Genomic DNA, 19,378 nt, shown 5'->3' on the forward strand with positions numbered 1-19,378 from the left:
TCTGCCTGCTTGTCAGTCTCCTCTGGCTCTCTGCCTGCTTGTCAGTCTACTCTGGCTCTCTGCCTGCTTGTCAGGCTCATCTGGCTCTTTGCCTGTTTGTCATCTCCTCTGGCTCTCTGCCTGTTTGTCTGTCTCCTCTGGCGCTCACCTGTTTGTCAGTCTCCTCTGTCTCCCTGCCTGCTTGTCAGTCTCCTCTGGCTTTCTGCCTGTTTGTCAGTCTCCTCTGTCTCTTCGCCTGTTTGTCAGCCTCCACTGGCTCTCTGCCTGTTTGTCAGTCTCCTCTGGCTCTCTGCTTGTTTGTCATCTCCTCTGGCTCTCTGCCTGTTTGTCATCTCCTCTGGCTTTCTCCCTGTTTGTCATCTCCTCTGGCTCTTTGCCTGTGTGTGAGTCTCCTCTGGCACTCACCTGTTTGTCAGTCTCCTCTGGCTCTCTGCCTGTTTGTCAGTCTCCTCTGGCTCTCTGCCTGTTTGTCATCTCCCCTGGCTCTCTGCCTGATTGTCAGTCTCCTCTGGCTCTCTGCCTGTTTGTCAGTCTCCTCTGGCTCTCTGCCTGTTTGTCATCTCCTCTGGTTCTTTGCCTATTTGCCATCTCCTCTGGCTTTCTGCCTGTTTGTCATCTCCTCTGGCTCTCTGCCTGTTTGTCAGTCTCCTCTGGCGCTCACCTGTTTGTCAGTCTCCTCTGGCTCTCTGCCTGTTTGTCAGTCTCCTCTGGCTCTCTGCCTGTTTGTCAGTCTCCTCTGGCTCTCTGCCTGTTTGTCAGTCTCCTCTGGCTCCTTGCCTGTTTGTCAGTCTCCTCTGGCGCTCACCTGTTTGTCAGTCTCATCTGGCTCTCTGCCTGATTGTCTGTCTCCTCTGGCTCTCTGCCTGTTTGTCAGCCTCCTCTGGCTCTCTGCCTGTTTGTCAGTCTCCTCTTGCTCTCTGCCTGTTTGTCAGTCTCCTCTGGTTCTTTGCCTGTTTGTCATCTCCTCTGGCTTTCTGCCTGTTTGTCATCTACTCTGGCTCTCTGCCTGTTTGTCAGCCTCCACTGGCTCTCTGCCTGTTTGTCAGTCTCCTCTGGCTCACTGCCTGTTTGTCAGTCTCCTCTGGCTCTCTGCCTGTTTGTCAGCCTCCACTGGCTCTCTGTCTGTTTGTCAGACTCCTCTGGTTCTTTGCCTGTTTGTCATCTCCTCTGGCTCTCTGCCTGTTAGTCAGTCTCCTCTGGCGCTCACCTGTTTGTCAGTCTCCTCTGGCTCCTTGCCTGTTTGTCAGTCTCCTCTGGCCCCTTGCCTGTTTGTCAGTCTCCTCTGACTCTCTGCCTGCTTGTCAGTCTCCTCTGGCTGTCAGCCTGATTGTCAGTCTACTCTGGCTCTCTGCCTGCTTGTCAGGCTCATCTGGCTCTTTGCCTGTTTGTCATCTCCTCTGGCTCTCTGCCTGTTTGTCAGTCTCCTCTGGCGCTCACCTGTTTGTCAGTCTCCTCTGTCTCCCTGCCTGCTTGTCAGTCTCCTCTGGCTTTCTGCCTGTTTGTCAGTCTCCTCTCTCTCTTTGCCTGTTTGTCAGCCTCCACTGGCTCTCTGCCTGTTTGTCAGTCTCCTCTGGCTCTCTGCTTGTTTGTCAGTCTCCTCTGGCTCTCTGCCTGTTTGTCATCTCCTCTGGCTTTCTGCCTGTTTGTCATCTCCTCTGGCTCTTTGCCTGTGTGTGAGTCTCCTCTGGCGCTCACCTGTTTGTCAGTCTCCTCTGAATCTCTGCCTGTTTGTCAGTCTCCTCTGGCTCTCTGCATGTTTGTCAGCCTCATCTGGCTCTCTGCCTGTTTGTCAGTCTCCCTGGCACTCTGCCTGATTGTCTGTCTGCTCTGGCTCTCTGCCTGTTTGTCAGTCTCCTCTGGCTCTCTGCCTGTTTGTCAGTCTCCTCTGTCTATCTGCCTGTTTGTCAGTCTCCTCTGGCTCTCTGCCTGTTTGTCAGTCTCCTCTGGCTCCTTGCCTGTTTGTCAGTCTCCTCTGGTGCTCACCTGTTTGTCAGTCTCCTCTGGCTCTCTGCCTGCTTGTCAGTCTCCTCTGGCTCTCTGCCTGTTTGTCAGTCTCCTCTGGCTCTCTGCCTGTTTGTCAGTCTCCTCTGGCTCTCTGCCTGTTTGTCATCTCCTCTGGTTCTTTGCCTGTTTGTCATCTCCTCTGGCTTTCTGCCTGTTTGTCAGTCTCCTCTGGCTCTCTGCCTGTTTGTCAGTCTCCTCTGACTCTGCCTGTTTGTCATCTCCTCTGGCTTTCTGCCTGTTTGTCATCTCCTCTGGCTCTCTGCCTGTTTGTCAGTCTCCTCTGGCGCTCACCTGTTTGTCAGTCTCCTCTGGCTCTCTGCCTGTTTGTCAGTCTCCTCTGGCTCTCTGCCTGTTTGTCAGCCTCCTCTGGCTCTCTGCCTGTTTGTCAGTCTCCTCTGGCTCTCTGCCTGTTTGTCATCTCCTCTGGCTTTCTGCCTGATTGTCAGTCTCCTCTGGCTCCTTGCCTGTTTGCCATCTCCTCTGGCTCTCTGCCTGTTTGTCATCTCCTCTGGCCCCTTGCCTGTTTGCCAGTCTCCTCTGGCTCTCTGCCTGTTTGTCAGTCTCCTCTGGCCCCTTGCCTGTTTGTCAGTCTCCTCTGGCTCTCTGCCTGTTTGTCAGTCTCCTCTGGCCCCTTGCCTGTTTGTCAGTCTCCTCTGGCTCTCTGCCTGTTTGTCATCTCCTCTGGCTCTCTGCCTGTTTGTCAGTCTCCTCTGGCGCTCACCTGTTTGTCAGTCTCCTCTGGCTCTCTGCCTGTTTGTCAGTCTCCTCTGGCTCTCTGCCTGTTTGTCATCTCCTCTGGTTCTTTGCCTGATTGTCATCTCCTCTGGCTTTCTGCCTGTTTGTCATCACCTCTGGCTCTCTGCCTGATTGTCTGTCTCCTCTAGCTCTCTGCCTGTTTGTCAGTCTCCTCTGGCTCTCTGCCTGTTTGTCAGTCTCCTCTGTCTCTCTGCCTGTTTGTCAGCCTCCACTGGCTCTCTGCCTGTTTGTCAGTCTCCTCTGGCTCTCTGCCTGTTTGTCAGTCTCCTCTGGCTCTCTGCCTGTTTGTCAGCCTCCACTGGCTCTCTGTCTGGTTGTCAGACTCCACTGGCTCTCTGCCTGTTTGTCAGTCTCCTCTGGCTCTCTGCCTGTTTGTCATCTCCTCTGGCTCTCTGCCTGCTTGTCAGTCTCCTCTGTCTCTCTGCCTGCTTGTCAGGCTCATCTGGCACTTTGCCTGTTTGTCATCTCCTCTGGCTCTCTGCCTGTTTGTCAGTATCCTCTGGTTCTTTGCCTGTTTGTCATCTCCTCTGGTGCACACCTGTTTGTCAGTCTCCTCTGGCTCTCTGCCTGTTTGTCATCTCCTCTGGCTTTCTGCCTGTTTGTCATGTCCTCTGGCTCTCTGCCTGTTTGTCAGTCTCCTCTGGCGCTCACCTGTTTGTCATCTCCTCTGGCTTTCTGCCTGATTGTCAGTCTCCTCTGGCTCCTTGCCTGTTTGTCAGTCTCCTCTGGCTCTCTGCCTGTTTGTCAGTCTCCTCTGGCTCTCTGCCTGTTTTGTCAGCCTCCTCTGGCTCTCTGCCTGTTTGTCAGTCTCCTCTGGCTCTCTGCCTGTTTGTCATCTCCTCTGGCTTTCTGCCTGATTGTCAGTCTCCTCTGGCTCCTTGCCTGTTTTCCATCTCCTCTGGCTCTCTGCCTGTTTGTCATCTCCTCTGGCTCCTTGCCTGTTTGCCAGTCTCCTCTGGCTCTCTGCCTGTTTGTCAGTCTCCTCTGGCCCCTTGCCTGTTTGTCAGTCTCCTCTGGCTCTCTGCCTGTTTGTAAGTCTCCTCTGGCCCCTTGCCTGTTTGCCAGTCTCCTCTGGCTCTCTGCCTGCTTGTCAGTCTACTCTGGCTCTCTGCCTGCTTGTCAGGCTCATCTGGCTCTTTGCCTGTTTGTCATCTCCTCTGGCGCTCACCTGTTTGTCAGTCTCCTCTGACTCTCTGCCTGTTTGTCATCCTCTGACTCTCTGCCTGTTTGTCAGTCTCCTCTGGCTCTCTGCTTGTTTGTCAGTCTCCTCTGGCTCTGCCTGTTTGTCATCTCCTCTGGCTTTCTGCCTGTTTGTCATCTCCTCTGGCTCTTTGCCTGTGTGTGAGTCTCCTCTGGCGCTCACCTGTTTGTCAGTCTCCTCTGGCTCTCTGCCTGTTTGTCAGTCTCCTCTGGCTCTCTGCATGTTTGTCAGCCTCATCTGGCTCTCTGCCTGTTTGTCAGTCTCCCCTGGCTCTCTGCCTGTTTGTCAGTCTCCTCTGGCTCTCTGCCTGTTTGTCAGTCTCCTCTGTCTATCTGCCTGTTTGTCAGTCTCCTCTGGCTCTCTGCCTGTTTGTCAGTCTCCTCTGGCTCTCTGCCTGTTTGTCATCTCCTCTGGCTCTCTGCCTGTTTGTCAGTCTCCTCTGGCTCTCTGCCTGTTTGTCATCTCCTCTGGCTCTCTGCCTGTTTGTCATCTCCTCTGGTGCTCACCTGTTTGTCAGTCTCCTCTGGCTCTCTGCCTCTTTGTCAGTCTCCTCTGGCCCCTTGCCTGTTTGTCAGTCTCCTCTGGCTCTCTGCCTGTTAGTCTGTCTCCTCTGGCGCTCACCTGTTTGTCAGTCTCCTCTGGCTCCTTGCCTGTTTGTCAGTCTCCTCTGGCCCCTTGCCTGTTTGTCAGTCTCCTCTGGCTCTCTGCCTGCTTGTCAGTCTCCTCTGGCTCTCTGCCTGCTTGTCAGTCTACTCTGGCTCTCTGCCTGCTTGTCAGGCTCATCTGGCTCTTTGCCTGTTTGTCATCTCCTCTGGCTCTCTGCCTGTTTGTCTGTCTCCTCTGGCGCTCACCTGTTTGTCAGTCTCCTCTGTCTCTCTGCCTGTTTGTCAGTCTCCTCTGTCTATCTGCCTGTTTGTCAGTCTCCTCTGGCTCTCTGCCTGTTTGTCAGTCTCCTCTGGCTCTCTGCTTGTTTGTCATCTCCTCTGGCTCTCTGCCTGTTTGTCATCTCCTCTGGCTTTCTCCCTGTTTGTCATCTCCTCTGGCTCTTTGCCTGTGTGTGAGTCTCCTCTGGCACTCACCTGTTTGTCAGTCTCCTCTGGCTCTCTGCCTGTTTGTCAGTCTCCTCTGGCTCTCTGCCTGTTTGTCATCTCCCCTGGCTCTCTGCCTGATTGTCTGTCTCCTCTGGCTCTCTGCCTGTTTGTCAGTCTCCTCTGGCTCTCTGCCTGTTTGTCATCTCCTCTGGCTCTCTGCCTGTTTGTCAGTCTCCTCTGGCTCTCTGCCTGTTTGTCAGTCTCCTCTGGCTCTCTGCCTGTTTGTCAGTCTCCTCTGGCTCTCTGCCTGTTTGTCAGTCTCCTACTGCTCTCTGCCTGTTTGTCAGTCTCCTACTGCTCTCTGCCTGTTTGTCAGTCTCCCTCTGGCTCCTTGCCTGTTTGTCAGTCTCCTCTGGTGCTCACCTGTTTGTCAGCCTCCTCTGGCTCTCTGCCTGCTTGTCAGTCTCCTCTGGCTCTCTGCCTGTTTGTCAGTCTCCTCTGGCTCTCTGCCTGTTTGTCAGTCTCCTCTGGCTCTCTGCCTGTTTGTCATCTCCTCTGGCTTTCTGCCTGTTTGTCATCTCCTCTGGCTCTTTGCCTGTGTGTGAGTCTCCTCTGGCGCTCACCTGTTTGTCAGTCTCCTCTGAATCTCTGCCTGTTTGTCAGTCTCCTCTGGCTCTCTGCATGTTTGTCAGCCTCATCTGGCTCTCTGCCTGTTTGTCAGTCTCCCCTGGCACTCTGCCTGATTGTCTGTCTCCTCTGGCTCTCTGCCTGTTTGTCAGTCTCCTCTGGCTCTCTGCCTGTTTGTCAGTCTCCTCTGTCTATCTGCCTGTTTGTCAGTCTCCTCTGGCTCTCTGCCTGTTTGTCAGTCTCCTCTGGCTCCTTGCCTGTTTGTCAGTCTCCTCTGGTGCTCACCTGTTTGTCAGTCTCCTCTGGCTCTCTGCCTGCTTGTCAGTCTCCTCTGGCTCTCTGCCTGTTTGTCAGTCTCCTCTGGCTCTCTGCCTGTTTGTCATCTCCTCTGGCTCTCTGCCTGTTTGTCATCTCCTCTGGTTCTTTGCCTGTTTGTCATCTCCTCTGGCTTTCTGCCTGTTTGTCAGTCTCCTCTGGCTCTCTGCCTGTTTGTCAGTCTCCTCTGACTCTCTGCCTGTTTGTCATCTCCTCTGGCTTTCTGCCTGTTTGTCATCTCCTCTGGCTCTCTGCCTGTTTGTCAGTCTCCTCTGGCGCTCACCTGTTTGTCAGTCTCCTCTGGCTCTCTGCCTGTTTGTCAGTCTCCTCTGGCTCTCTGCCTGTTTGTCAGCCTCCTCTGGCTCTCTGCCTGTTTGTCAGTCTCCTCTGGCTCTCTGCCTGTTTGTCATCTCCTCTGGCTTTCTGCCTGATTGTCATCTCCTCTGGCCCCTTGCCTGTTTGCCAGTCTCCTCTGGCTCTCTGCCTGCTTGTCAGTCTACTCTGGCTCTCTGCCTGCTTGTCAGGCTCATCTGGCTCTCTGCCTGTTTGTCATCTCCTCTGGCTTTCTGCCTGTTTGTCATCTCCTCTGGCTTTCTGCCTGTTTGTCATCTCCTCTGGCTCTCTGCCTGTTTGTCAGCCTCCACTGGCTCTCTGTCTGGTTGTCAGACTCCACTGGCTCTCTGCCTGTTTGTCAGTCTCCTCTGGCTCTCTGCCTGTTTGTCATCTCCTCTGGCTCTCTGCCTGCTTGTCAGTCTCCTCTGTCTCTCTGCCTGCTTGTCAGGCTCATCTGGCACTTTGCCTGTTTGTCATCTCCTCTGGCTCTCTGCCTGTTTGTCAGTATCCTCTGGTTCTTTGCCTGTTTGTCATCTCCTCTGGTGCACACCTGTTTGTCAGTCTCCTCTGGCTCTCTGCCTGTTTGTCATCTCCTCTGGCTTTCTGCCTGTTTGTCATGTCCTCTGGCTCTCTGCCTGTTTGTCAGTCTCCTCTGGCGCTCACCTGTTTGTCATCTCCTCTGGCTTTCTGCCTGATTGTCAGTCTCCTCTGGCTCCTTGCCTGTTTGTCAGTCTCCTCTGGCTCTCTGCCTGTTTGTCAGTCTCCTCTGGCTCTCTGCCTGTTTGTCAGTCTCCTCTGGCTCTCTGCCTGTTTTGTCAGCCTCCTCTGGCTCTCTGCCTGTTTGTCAGTCTCCTCTGGCTCTCTGCCTGTTTGTCATCTCCTCTGGCTTTCTGCCTGATTGTCAGTCTCCTCTGGCTCCTTGCCTGTTTTCCATCTCCTCTGGCTCTCTGCCTGTTTGTCATCTCCTCTGGCTCCTTGCCTGTTTGCCAGTCTCCTCTGGCTCTCTGCCTGTTTGTCAGTCTCCTCTGGCCCCTTGCCTGTTTGTCAGTCTCCTCTGGCTCTCTGCCTGTTTGTAAGTCTCCTCTGGCCCCTTGCCTGTTTGCCAGTCTCCTCTGGCTCTCTGCCTGCTTGTCAGTCTACTCTGGCTCTCTGCCTGCTTGTCAGGCTCATCTGGCTCTTTGCCTGTTTGTCATCTCCTCTGGCGCTCACCTGTTTGTCAGTCTCCTCTGACTCTCTGCCTGTTTGTCATCCTCTGACTCTCTGCCTGTTTGTCAGTCTCCTCTGGCTCTCTGCTTGTTTGTCAGTCTCCTCTGGCTCTGCCTGTTTGTCATCTCCTCTGGCTTTCTGCCTGTTTGTCATCTCCTCTGGCTCTTTGCCTGTGTGTGAGTCTCCTCTGGCGCTCACCTGTTTGTCAGTCTCCTCTGGCTCTCTGCCTGTTTGTCAGTCTCCTCTGGCTCTCTGCATGTTTGTCAGCCTCATCTGGCTCTCTGCCTGTTTGTCAGTCTCCCTGGCTCTCTGCCTGTTTGTCAGTCTCCTCTGGCTCTCTGCCTGTTTGTCAGTCTCCTCTGTCTATCTGCCTGTTTGTCAGTCTCCTCTGGCTCTCTGCCTGTTTGTCAGTCTCCTCTGGCTCTCTGCCTGTTTGTCATCTCCTCTGGCTCTCTGCCTGTTTGTCAGTCTCCTCTGGCTCTCTGCCTGTTTGTCATCTCCTCTGGCTCTCTGCCTGTTTGTCATCTCCTCTGGTGCTCACCTGTTTGTCAGTCTCCTCTGGCTCTCTGCCTCTTTGTCAGTCTCCTCTGGCCCCTTGCCTGTTTGTCAGTCTCCTCTGGCTCTCTGCCTGTTAGTCTGTCTCCTCTGGCGCTCACCTGTTTGTCAGTCTCCTCTGGCTCCTTGCCTGTTTGTCAGTCTCCTCTGGCCCCTTGCCTGTTTGTCAGTCTCCTCTGGCTCTCTGCCTGCTTGTCAGTCTCCTCTGGCTCTCTGCCTGCTTGTCAGTCTACTCTGGCTCTCTGCCTGCTTGTCAGGCTCATCTGGCTCTTTGCCTGTTTGTCATCTCCTCTGGCTCTCTGCCTGTTTGTCTGTCTCCTCTGGCGCTCACCTGTTTGTCAGTCTCCTCTGTCTCTCTGCCTGTTTGTCAGTCTCCTCTGTCTATCTGCCTGTTTGTCAGTCTCCTCTGGCTCTCTGCCTGTTTGTCAGTCTCCTCTGGCTCTCTGCTTGTTTGTCATCTCCTCTGGCTCTCTGCCTGTTTGTCATCTCCTCTGGCTTTCTCCCTGTTTGTCATCTCCTCTGGCTCTTTGCCTGTGTGTGAGTCTCCTCTGGCACTCACCTGTTTGTCAGTCTCCTCTGGCTCTCTGCCTGTTTGTCAGTCTCCTCTGGCTCTCTGCCTGTTTGTCATCTCCCCTGGCTCTCTGCCTGATTGTCTGTCTCCTCTGGCTCTCTGCCTGTTTGTCAGTCTCCTCTGGCTCTCTGCCTGTTTGTCATCTCCTCTGGCTCTCTGCCTGTTTGTCAGTCTCCTCTGGCTCTCTGCCTGTTTGTCAGTCTCCTCTGGCTCTCTGCCTGTTTGTCAGTCTCCTCTGGCTCTCTGCCTGTTTGTCAGTCTCCTACTGCTCTCTGCCTGTTTGTCAGTCTCCTACTGCTCTCTGCCTGTTTGTCAGTCTCCCTCTGGCTCCTTGCCTGTTTGTCAGTCTCCTCTGGTGCTCACCTGTTTGTCAGCCTCCTCTGGCTCTCTGCCTGCTTGTCAGTCTCCTCTGGCTCTCTGCCTGTTTGTCAGTCTCCTCTGGCTCTCTGCCTGTTTGTCAGTCTCCTCTGGCTCTCTGCCTGTTTGTCATCTCCTCTGGCTTTCTGCCTGTTTGTCATCTCCTCTGGCTCTTTGCCTGTGTGTGAGTCTCCTCTGGCGCTCACCTGTTTGTCAGTCTCCTCTGAATCTCTGCCTGTTTGTCAGTCTCCTCTGGCTCTCTGCATGTTTGTCAGCCTCATCTGGCTCTCTGCCTGTTTGTCAGTCTCCCTGGCACTCTGCCTGATTGTCTGTCTCCTCTGGCTCTCTGCCTGTTTGTCAGTCTCCTCTGGCTCTCTGCCTGTTTGTCAGTCTCCTCTGTCTATCTGCCTGTTTGTCAGTCTCCTCTGGCTCTCTGCCTGTTTGTCAGTCTCCTCTGGCTCCTTGCCTGTTTGTCAGTCTCCTCTGGTGCTCACCTGTTTGTCAGTCTCCTCTGGCTCTCTGCCTGCTTGTCAGTCTCCTCTGGCTCTCTGCCTGTTTGTCAGTCTCCTCTGGCTCTCTGCCTGTTTGTCATCTCCTCTGGCTCTCTGCCTGTTTGTCATCTCCTCTGGTTCTTTGCCTGTTTGTCATCTCCTCTGGCTTTCTGCCTGTTTGTCAGTCTCCTCTGGCTCTCTGCCTGTTTGTCAGTCTCCTCTGACTCTCTGCCTGTTTGTCATCTCCTCTGGCTTTCTGCCTGTTTGTCATCTCCTCTGGCTCTCTGCCTGTTTGTCAGTCTCCTCTGGCGCTCACCTGTTTGTCAGTCTCCTCTGGCTCTCTGCCTGTTTGTCAGTCTCCTCTGGCTCTCTGCCTGTTTGTCAGCCTCCTCTGGCTCTCTGCCTGTTTGTCAGTCTCCTCTGGCTCTCTGCCTGTTTGTCATCTCCTCTGGCTTTCTGCCTGATTGTCAGTCTCCTCTGGCTCCTTGCCTGTTTGCCATCTCCTCTGGCTCTCTGCCTGTTTGTCATCTCCTCTGGCCCCTTGCCTGTTTGCCAGTCTCCTCTGGCTCTCTGCCTGTTTGTCAGTCTCCTCTGGCCCCTTGCCTGTTTGTCAGTCTCCTCTGGCTCTCTGCCTGCTTGTCAGTCTCCTCTGGCTCTCTGCCTGTTTGTCAGTCTCCTCTGGCTCTCTGCCTGTTTGTCAGTCTCCTCTGGCTCTCTGCCTGTTTGTCATCTCCTCTGGCTTTCTGCCTGTTTGTCATCTCCTCTGGCTCTTTGCCTGTGTGTGAGTCTCCTCTGGCGCTCACCTGTTTGTCAGTCTCCTCTGAATCTCTGCCTGTTTGTCAGTCTCCTCTGGCTCTCTGCATGTTTGTCAGCCTCATCTGGCTCTCTGCCTGTTTGTCAGTCTCCCTGGCACTCTGCCTGATTGTCTGTCTCCTCTGGCTCTCTGCCTGTTTGTCAGTCTCCTCTGGCTCTCTGCCTGTTTGTCAGTCTCCTCTGTCTATCTGCCTGTTTGTCAGTCTCCTCTGGCTCTCTGCCTGTTTGTCAGTCTCCTCTGGCTCCTTGCCTGTTTGTCAGTCTCCTCTGGTGCTCACCTGTTTGTCAGTCTCCTCTGGCTCTCTGCCTGCTTGTCAGTCTCCTCTGGCTCTCTGCCTGTTTGTCAGTCTCCTCTGGCTCTCTGCCTGTTTGTCAGTCTCCTCTGGCTCTCTGCCTGTTTGTCATCTCCTCTGGTTCTTTGCCTGTTTGTCATCTCCTCTGGCTTTCTGCCTGTTTGTCAGTCTCCTCTGGCTCTCTGCCTGTTTGTCAGTCTCCTCTGACTCTCTGCCTGTTTGTCATCTCCTCTGGCTTTCTGCCTGTTTGTCATCTCCTCTGGCTCTCTGCCTGTTTGTCAGTCTCCTCTGGCGCTCACCTGTTTGTCAGTCTCCTCTGGCTCTCTGCCTGTTTGTCAGTCTCCTCTGGCTCTCTGCCTGTTTGTCAGCCTCCTCTGGCTCTCTGCCTGTTTGTCAGTCTCCTCTGGCTCTCTGCCTGTTTGTCATCTCCTCTGGCTTTCTGCCTGATTGTCAGTCTCCTCTGGCTCCTTGCCTGTTTGCCATCTCCTCTGGCTCTCTGCCTGTTTGTCATCTCCTCTGGCCCCTTGCCTGTTTGCCAGTCTCCTCTGGCTCTCTGCCTGTTTGTCAGTCTCCTCTGGCCCCTTGCCTGTTTGTCAGTCTCCTCTGGCTCTCTGCCTGTTTGTCAGTCTCCTCTGGCCCCTTGCCTGTTTGTCAGTCTCCTCTGGCTCTCTGCCTGTTTGTCATCTCCTCTGGCTCTCTGCCTGTTTGTCAGTCTCCTCTGGCGCTCACCTGTTTGTCAGTCTCCTCTGGCTCTCTGCCTGTTTGTCAGTCTCCTCTGGCTCTCTGCCTGTTTGTCATCTCCTCTGGTTCTTTGCCTGATTGTCATCTCCTCTGGCTTTCTGCCTGTTTGTCATCACCTCTGGCTCTCTGCCTGATTGTCTGTCTCCTCTAGCTCTCTGCCTGTTTGTCAGTCTCCTCTGGCTCTCTGCCTGTTTGTCAGGCTCCTCTGTCTCTCTGCCTGTTTGTCAGCCTCCACTGGCTCTCTGCCTGTTTGTCAGTCTCCTCTGGCTCTCTGCCTGTTTGTCAGTCTCCTCTGGCTCTCTGCCTGTTTGTCAGCCTCCACTGGCTCTCTGTCTGGTTGTCAGACTCCACTGGCTCTCTGCCTGTTTGTCAGTCTCCTCTGGCTCTCTGCCTGTTTGTCATCTCCTCTGGCTCTCTGCCTGCTTGTCAGTCTCCTCTGTCTCTCTGCCTGCTTGTCAGGCTCATCTGGCACTTTGCCTGTTTGTCATCTCCTCTGGCTCTCTGCCTGTTTGTCAGTCTCCTCTGGTTCTTTGCCTGTTTGTCATCTCCTCTGGTGCACACCTGTTTGTCAGTCTCCTCTGGCTCTCTGCCTGTTTGTCATCTCCTCTGGCTTTCTGCCTGTTTGTCATGTCCTCTGGCTCTCTGCCTGTTTGTCAGTCTCCTCTGGCGCTCACCTGTTTGTCATCTCCTCTGGCTTTCTGCCTGATTGTCAGTCTCCTCTGGCTCCTTGCCTGTTTGTCAGTCTCCTCTGGCTCTCTGCCTGTTTTGTCAGCCTCCTCTGGCTCTCTGCCTGTTTGTCAGTCTCCTCTGGCTCTCTGCTTGTTTGTCATCTCCTCTGGCTTTCTGCCTGATTGTCAGTCTCCTCTGGCTCCTTGCCTGTTTTCCATCTCCTCTGGCTCTCTGCCTGTTTGTCATCTCCTCTGGCTCCTTGCCTGTTTGCCAGTCTCCTCTGGCTCTCTGCCTGTTTGTCAGTCTCCTCTGGCCCCTTGCCTGTTTGTCAGTCTCCTCTGGCTCTCTGCCTGTTTGTCAGTCTCCTCTGGCCCCTTGCCTGTTTGCCAGTCTCCTCTGGCTCTCTGCCTGTTTGTCAGTCTCCTTTGGCCACTTGCCTGTTTGTCAGTCTCCTCTGGCTCTCTGCCTGTTTGTCAGTCTCCTCTGGCCCCTTGCCTGTTTGTCAGTCTCCTCTGGCTCTCTGCCTGTTTGTCAGTCTCCTCTTGCTCTCTGCCTGTTTGTCATCTCCTCTGGTTCTTTGCCTGTTTGTCATCTCCTCTGGCTTTCTGCCTGTTTGTCATCTACTCTGGCTCTCTGCCTGATTGTCTGTCTCCTCTGGCTCTGCCTGTTTGTCAGTCTCCTCTGGCTCTCTGCCTGTTTGTCATCTCCTCTGGCTCTCTGCCTGTTTGTCAGCCTCCACTGGCTCTCTGCCTGTTTGTCAGTCTCCTCTGGCTCACTGCCTGTTTGTCAGGCTCCTCTGGTTCTTTCCCTTTTTGTCATCTCCTCTGGCTCTCTGCCTGTTTGTCAGTCTCCTCTGGCTCTCTGCCTGTTTGTCATCTCCTCTGGCTCTCTGCCTGTTTGTCAGTCTCCTCTGGTGCTCACCTGTTTGTCAACTCCTCTGGCTCTCTGCCTCTTTGTCAGTCTCCTCTGGCCCCTTGCCTGTTTGTCAGTCTCCTCTGGCTCTCTGCCTGTTAGTCAGTCTCCTCTGGCGCTCACCTGTTTGTCAGTCTCCTCTGGCTCCTTGCCTGTTTATCATGTCTCCTCTGGCCCCTTGCCTGTTTGTCAGTCTCCTCTGGCTCTCTGCCTGCTTGTCAGTCTCCTCTGGCTCTCTGCCTGCTTGTCAGTCTACTCTGGCTCTCTGCCTGCTTGTCAGGCTCATCTGGCTCTTTGCCTGTTTGTCATCTCCTCTGGCTCTCTGCCTGTTTGTCTGTCTCCTCTGGCGCTCACCTGTTTGTCAGTCTCCTCTGTCTCCCTGCCTGCTTGTCTATTCTCCTCTGGCTTTCTGCCTGTTTGTCAGTCTCCTCTGTCTCTTCGCCTGTTTGTCAGCCTCCACTGGCTCTCTGCCTGTTTGTCAGTCTCCTCTGGCTCTCTGCTTGTTTGTCATCTCCTCTGGCTCTCTGCCTGTTTGTCATCTCCTCTGGCTTTCTCCCTGTTTGTCATCTCCTCTGGCTCTTTGCCTGTGTGTGAGTCTCCTCTGGCACTCACCTGTTTGTCAGTCTCCTCTGGCTCTCTGCCTGTTTGTCAGTCTCCTCTGGCTCTCTGCCTGTTTGTCATCTCCCCTGGCTCTCTGCCTGATTGTCTGTCTCCTCTGGCTCTCTGCCTGTTTGTCAGTCTCCTCTGGCTCTCTGCCTGTTTGTCAGTCTCCTCTGGCTCTCTGCCTGTTTGTCAGTCTCCTCTGTCTATCTGCCTGTTTGTCATCTCCTCTGGCTCTCTGCCTGTTTGTCAGTCTCCTCTGGCTCTCTGCCTGTTTGTCAGTCTCCTCTGGCTCTCTGCCTGTTTGTCAGTCTCCTCTGGCTCTCTGCCTGTTTGTCAGTCTCCTACTGCTCTCTGCCTGTTTGTCAGTCTCCTACTGCTCTCTGCCTGTTTGTCAGTCTCCCTCTGGCTCCTTGCCTGTTTGTCAGTCTCCTCTGGTGCTCACCTGTTTGTCAGTCTCCTCTGGCTCTCTGCCTGCTTGTCAGTCTCCTCTGGCTCTCTGCCTGTTTGTCAGTCTCCTCTGGCTCTCTGCCTGTTTGTCAGACTCCTCTGGCTCTCTGCCTGTTTGTCATCTCCTCTGGTTCTTTGCCTGTTTGTCATCTCCTCTGGCTTTCTGCCTGTTTGTCAGTCTCCTCTGGCTCTCTGCCTGTTTGTCAGTCTCCTCGGACTCTCTGCCTGTTTGTCATCTCCTCTGGCTTTCTGCCTGTTTGTCATCTCCTCTGGCTCTCTGCCTGTTTGTCAGTCTCCTCTGGCGCTCACCTGTTTGTCAGTCTCCTCTGGCTCTCTGCCTGTTTGTCAGTCTCCTCTGGCTCTCTGCCTGTTTGTCAGCCTCCTCTGGCTCTCTGCCTGTTTGTCAGCCTCCTCTGGCTCTCTGCCTGTTTGTCATCTCCTCTGGCTTTCTGCCTGATTGTCAGTCTCCTCTGGCTCCTTGCCTGTTTGCCATCTCCTCTGGCTCTCTGCCTGTTTGTCATCTCCTCTGGCCCCTTGCCTGTTTGCCAGTCTCCTCTGGCTCTCTGCCTGTTTGTCAGTCTCCTCTGGCCCCTTGCCTGTTTGTCAGTCTCCTCTGGCTCTCTGCCTGTTTGTCATCTCCTCTGGCTCTCTGCCTGTTTGTCAGTCTCCTCTGGCGCTCACCTGTTTGTCAGCCTCCTCTGGCTCTCTGCCTGTTTGTCAGTCTCCTCTGGCTCTCTGCCTGTTTGTCATCTCCTCTGGTTCTTTGCCTGATTGTCATCTCCTCTGGCTCTCTGCCTGTTTGTCAGTCTCCTCTGGCTCTCTGCCTGTTTGTCAGGCTCTTCTGTCTCTCTGCCTGTTTGTCAGCCTCCACTGGCTCTCTGCCTGTTTGTCAGTCTCCCCTGGCTCTCTGCCTGTTTGTCAGTCTCCTCTGGCTCTCTGCCTGTTTGTCAGCCTCCACTGGCTCTCTGTCTGTTTGTCAGACTCCACTGGCTCTCTGCCTGTTTGTCAGTCTCCTCTGGCTCTCTGCCTGTTTGTCATCTCCTCTGGCTCTCTGCCTGCTTGTCAGTCTCCTCTGGCTCTCTGCCTGCTTGTCAGGCTCATCTGGCTCTTTGCCTGTTTGTCATCTCCTCTGGCTCTCTGCCTGTTTGTCAGTCTCCTCTGGCGCTCACCTGTTTGTCAGTCTCCTCTGGCTCTCTGCCTGCTTGTCAGTCTCCTCTGGCTTTCTGCCTGTTTGTCAGCCTCCTCTGGCTCTCTGCCTGTTTGTCAGTCTCATCTGGCTCTCTGCCTGTTTGTCATCTCCTCTGGTTCTTTGCCTGTTTGTCATCTCCTCTGGCTTTCTGCCTGTTTGTCATCTCCTCTGGCTCTCTGCCTGTTTGTCAGTCTCCTCTGGCGCTCACCTGTTTGTCAGTCTCCTCTGGCTCTCTGCCTGCTTGTCAGTCTCCTCTGGCTCTCTGCCTGTTTGTCAGTCTCCTCTGGCTCTCTGCCTGTTTGTCAGCCTCCACTGGCTCTCTGCCTGTTTGTCATCTCCTCTGGCTCTCTGCTTGTTCGTCAGTCTCCTCTGGCTCTCTGCCTGTTTGTCATCTCCTCTGGCTTTCTGCCTGTTTGTCATCTCCTCTGGTTCTTTGCCTGTGTGTGAGTCTCCTCTGGCGCTCACCTGTTTGTCAGTCTCCTCTGGCTCTCTGCCTGTTTGTCAGTCTCCTTTGGCTCTCTGCATGTTTGTCAGCCTCATCTGGCTCTCTGCCTGTTTGTCAGTCTCCTCTGGCTCTCTGCCTGTTTGTCAGTCTCCTCTGGCTCTCTGCCTGTTTGTCAGTCTCCTCTGTCTATCTGCCTGTTTGTCAGTCTCTTCTGGCTCTCTGCCAGTTTGTCCGTCTCCTCTGGCTCTCTGCCTGTTTGTCAGTCTCCTCTGGCTCTCTGCCTGTTTGTCAGTCTCCTCCTGCTCTCTGCCTGTTTGTCAGTCTCCTCTGGCTCTCTGCCTGTTTGTCAGTCTCCTCTGTCTATCTGCCTGTTTGTCAGTCTCTTCTGGCTCTCTGCCTGTTTGTCCGTCTCCTCTGGCTCTCTGCCTGTTTGTCATCTCCTCTGGCTCTCTGCCTGTTTGTCAGTCTCCTCTGGCTCTCTGCCTGTTTGTCAGTCTCCTCTGGCTTTCTGCCTGTTTGTCAGTCTCCTCTGGTTCTTTGCCTATTTGTCATCTCCTCTGGCTTTCTGCCTGTTTGTCATCTCCTCTGGCTCTCTGCCTGTTTGTCAGTCTCCTCTGGCGCTCACCTGTTTGTCAGTCTCCTCTGGCTCTCTGCCTGTTTTTCAGTCTCCTCTGGCTCTCTGCCTGTTTGTCAGTCTCCTCTGGCTCCTTGCCTGTTTGTCAGTCTCCTCTGGCGCTCACCTGTTTGTCAGTCTCCTCTGTCTATCTGCCTGTTTGTCAGTCTCTTCTGGCTCTCTGCCTGTTTGTCCGTCTCCTCTGGCTCTCTGCCTGTTTGTCATCTCCTCTGGCTCTCTGCCTATTTGTCAGTCTCCTCTGGCTCTCTGCCTGTTTGTCAGTCTCCTCTGGCTCTCTGCCTGTTTGTCAGTCTCCTCTGGCTCTCTGCCTGTTTGTCAGTCTCCTCTGGCTCTCTGCCTGTTTGTCAGTCTCCTCTGGAGCTCACCTGTTTGTCAGTCTCCTCTGGCTCTCTGCCTGTTTGTCAGTCTCCTCTGGCTCTCTGCCTGTTTGTCAGTCTCCTCTGGCTCTCTGCCTGTTTGTCAGTCTCCTCCTGCTCTCTGCCTGTTTGTCAGTCTCCTCTGGCTCTCTGCCTGTTTGTCAGTCTCCTCTGTCTATCTGCCTGTTTGTCAGTCTCTTCTGGCTCTCTGCCTGTTTGTCCGTCTCCTCTGGCTCTCTGCCTGTTTGTCATCTCCTCTGGCTCTCTGCCTGTTTGTCAGTCTCCTCTGGCTCTCTGCCTGTTTGTCAGTCTCCTCTGGCTTTCTGCCTGTTTGTCATCTCCTCTGGTTCTTTGCCTATTTGTCATCTCCTCTGGCTTTCTGCCTGTTTGTCATCTCCTCTGGCTCTCTGCCTGTTTGTCAGTCTCCTCTGGCGCTCACCTGTTTGTCAGTCTCCTCTGGCTCTCTGCCTGTTTGTCAGTCTCCTCTGGCTCCTTGCCTGTTTGTCAGTCTCCTCTGGCGCTCACCTGTTTGTCAGTCTCCTCTGGCTCTCTGCCTGCTTGTCAGTCTCCTCTGGCTCTCTGCCTGTTTGTCAGTCTCCTCTGGCTCTCTGCCTGTTTGTCAGCCTCCACTGGCTCTCTGCCTGTTTGTCATCTCCTCTGGCTCTCTGCCTGTTTGTCATCTCCTCTGGCTCTCTGCCTGTTTGTCAGTCTCCTCTGGCTCTCTGCCTGTTTGTCAGTCTCCTCTGGCTTTCTGCCTGTTTGTCATCTCCTCTGGTTCTTTGCCTATTTGTCATCTCCTCTGGCTTTCTGCCTGTTTGTCATCTCCTCTGGCTCTCTGCCTGTTTGTCAGTCTCCTCTGGCGCTCACCTGTTTGTCAGTCTCCTCTGGCTCTCTGCCTGTTTGTCAGTCTCCTCTGGCTCTCTGCCTGTTTGTCAGTCTCCTCTGGCTCCTTGCCTGTTTGTCAGTCTCCTCTGGCGCTCACCTGTTTGTCAGTCTCCTCTGGCTCTCTGCCTGCTTGTCAGTCTCCTCTGGCTCTCTGCCTGTTTGTCAGTCTCCTCTGGCTCTCTGCCTGTTTGTCAGCCTCCACTGGCTCTCTGCCTGTTTGTCATCTCCTCTGGCTTTCTGCCTGTTTGTCATCTCCTCTGGCTCTTTGCCTGTGTGTGAGTCTCCTCTGGCGCTCACCTGTTTGTCAGTCTCCTCTGGCTCTCTGCCTGTTTGTCAGTCTCCTTTGGCTCTCTGCATGTTTGTCAGCCTCATCTGGCTCTCTGCCTGTTTGTCAGTCTCCTCTGGCTCTCTGCCTGTTTGTCAGTCTCCTCTGGCTCTCTGCCTGTTTGTCAGTCTCCTCTGTCTATCTGCCTGTTTGTCAGTCTCTTCTGGCTCTCTGCCTGTTTGTCCGTCTCCTCTGGCTCTCTGCCTGTTTGTCAGTCTCCTCTGGCTCTCTGCCTGTTTGTCAGTCTCCTCTGTCTATCTGCCTGTTTGTCAGTCTCTTCTGGCTCTCTGCCTGTTTGTCCGTCTCCTCTGGCTCTCTGCCTGTTTGTCATCTCCTCTGGCTCTCTGCCTGTTTGTCAGTCTCCTCTGGCTCTCTGCCTGTTTGTCAGTCTCCTCTGGCTTTCTGCCTGTTTGTCATCTCCTCTGGTTCTTTGCCTATTTGTCATCTCCTCTGGCTTTCTGCCTGTTTGTCATCTCCTCTGGCTCTCTGCCTGTTTGTCAGTCTCCTCTGGCTCTCTGCCTGTTTGTCAGTCTCCTCTGGCTTTCTGCCTGTTTGTCATCTCCTCTGGCTCTCTGCCTGTTTGTCAGTCTCCTCTGGCGCTCACCTGTTTGTCAGTCTCCTCTGGCTCTCTGCCTGTTTGTCAGTCTCCTCTGGCTCTCTGCCTGTTTGTCAGTCTCCTCTGGCTCCTTGCCTGTTTGTCAGTCTCCTCTGGCGCTCACCTGTTTGTCAGTCTCATCTGGCTCTCTGCCTGATTGTCTGTCTCCTCTGGCTCTCTGCCTGTTTGTCAGCCTCCTCTGGCTCTCTGCCTGTTTGTCAGTCTCTTCTGGCTCTCTGCCTGTTTGTCCGTCTCCTCTGGCTCTCTGCCTGTTTGTCATCTCCTCTGGCTCTCTGCCTATTTGTCAGTCTCCTCTGGCTCTCTGCCTGTTTGTCAGTCTCCTCTGGCTCTCTGCCTGTTTGTCATCTCCTCTGGCTCTCTGCCTATTTGTCAGTCTCCTCTGGCTCTCTGCCTGTTTGTCAGTCTCCTCTGGCTCTCTGCCTGTTTGTCAGTCTCCTCTGGCTCTCTGCCTGTTTGTCAGTCTCCTCTGGAGCTCACCTGTTTGTCAGTCTCCTCTGGCTCTCTGCCTGTTTGTCAGTCTCCTCTGGCTCTCTGCCTGTTTGTCAGTCTCCTCTGGCTCTCTGCCTGTTTGTCAGTCTCCTCCTGCTCTCTGCCTGTTTGTCAGTCTCCTCTGGCTCTCTGCCTGTTTGTCAGTCTCCTCTGTCTATCTGCCTGTTTGTCAGTCTCTTCTGGCTCTCTGCCTGTTTGTCCGTCTCCTCTGGCTCTCTGCCTGTTTGTCATCTCCTCTGGCTCTCTGCCTGTTTGTCAGTCTCCTCTGGCTCTCTGCCTGTTTGTCAGTCTCCTCTGGCTTTCTGCCTGTTTGTCATCTCCTCTGGTTCTTTGCCTATTTGTCATCTCCTCTGGCTTTCTGCCTGTTTGTCATCTCCTCTGGCTCTCTGCCTGTTTGTCAGTCTCCTCTGGCGCTCACCTGTTTGTCAGTCTCCTCTGGCTCTCTGCCTGTTTGTCAGTCTCCTCTGGCTCCTTGCCTGTTTGTCAGTCTCCTCTGGCGCTCACCTGTTTGTCA

General features: G+C 54.3%; 1 protein-coding gene across 5 annotated transcripts in view; it reads right to left on the reverse strand.

The window, feature by feature from the left end:
* The window catches only part of LOC135526552 (protein diaphanous homolog 2-like), a 728,420-nt gene that overhangs the window by 135,665 nt on the left and 573,377 nt on the right, over nt 1-19,378 (reverse strand). The gene's annotated exons all lie outside the window — the stretch shown is intronic.

The sequence above is a fragment of the Oncorhynchus masou genome, chromosome 32, assembly GCF_036934945.1.
Source record: "Oncorhynchus masou masou isolate Uvic2021 chromosome 32, UVic_Omas_1.1, whole genome shotgun sequence".
In the NCBI taxonomy this organism is placed as follows: domain Eukaryota; kingdom Metazoa; phylum Chordata; class Actinopteri; order Salmoniformes; family Salmonidae; genus Oncorhynchus; species Oncorhynchus masou.